Source organism: Penaeus monodon, chromosome 34, assembly GCF_015228065.2.
Source record: "Penaeus monodon isolate SGIC_2016 chromosome 34, NSTDA_Pmon_1, whole genome shotgun sequence".
Lineage (NCBI taxonomy): Eukaryota > Metazoa > Arthropoda > Malacostraca > Decapoda > Penaeidae > Penaeus > Penaeus monodon.
Genome location: NC_051419.1, coordinates 34272292 through 34273287, shown reverse-complemented (window position 1 = coordinate 34273287; position 996 = coordinate 34272292).

Genomic DNA, 996 nt, shown 5'->3' with positions numbered 1-996 from the left:
GTGTTAGTAAATACGGCTCCATGAGGCTTACATAATATACCCCTTCTCTCCCCCCCATTCTCCCTGTCGGTTTAGTTTGCCCAGCGGCGCCCATAACCTCATTACGGAACCCCTTTACTACGTGCTCTCTCCTGGCTTTTCCTGAACACTCTTTTTTACGTCATTTTGTCCCAGGACCTGTCTCACGGGTAAAACAGCTCTTGCTTGTATGATCATAGCAGTCACTCTCCGCCTTTAAATGCCAATTAGACTAAGAGCTACAAAACACCATTTTGCTCACCCCCTTTTCTCGGGTCGGCCCTTTCACTACATATGGCGAGGCTTTCTCTTACTCCTGTTAGTCAACGGATTCTTTCCGGCTTCAACACTTAGTTCCTCTCATCAGATATAAGGTATAGATTGCCTGTTATCTTTAACTTTCTTTGGTATCGTCATTATAATATTGATACAATACAGGAATTACATTTTATTTACATTTTATTGTTTGTCGCTTTTTGTAAATGCCTGCCATGCGCATACCTAAAACACAGAACCTACAAGACAGTGACCCCAGTTATTGTAGTCATAAGATTCATTTTGTTTCTTTTCCATCGCAGTATAAAATATCCGTGTTCGTGTAGTCTCAGTGCATCGTCTCAGACTATTTTCCTGTTGTACTGGCCAGATGTTTTGTTTATTTTTGTTTTTGTATCTTAATAACATATTCTTATCCTTAATATAAAACTGTATTCATAGGTATGCTTACTTTGTCTGCATTTGCTGGTAAATATATATATAGCTTCCTTATATACCTGCTGGACATTTGTGATTATATTTACCAAGGAAAATGTCTGTGTAATTCTTTATAGTTAACACAAAATGTCGTCACTATACCCTAGTGAAAATGACGGAGCGTGACGCGAGCGGCGTACCAGAATTCCCCATTCCCCATTTAAGCTTTCATTATAATTTCCATATTCTTAGGACCATTATCATATTAAGTAGCCTGCCAGAAGA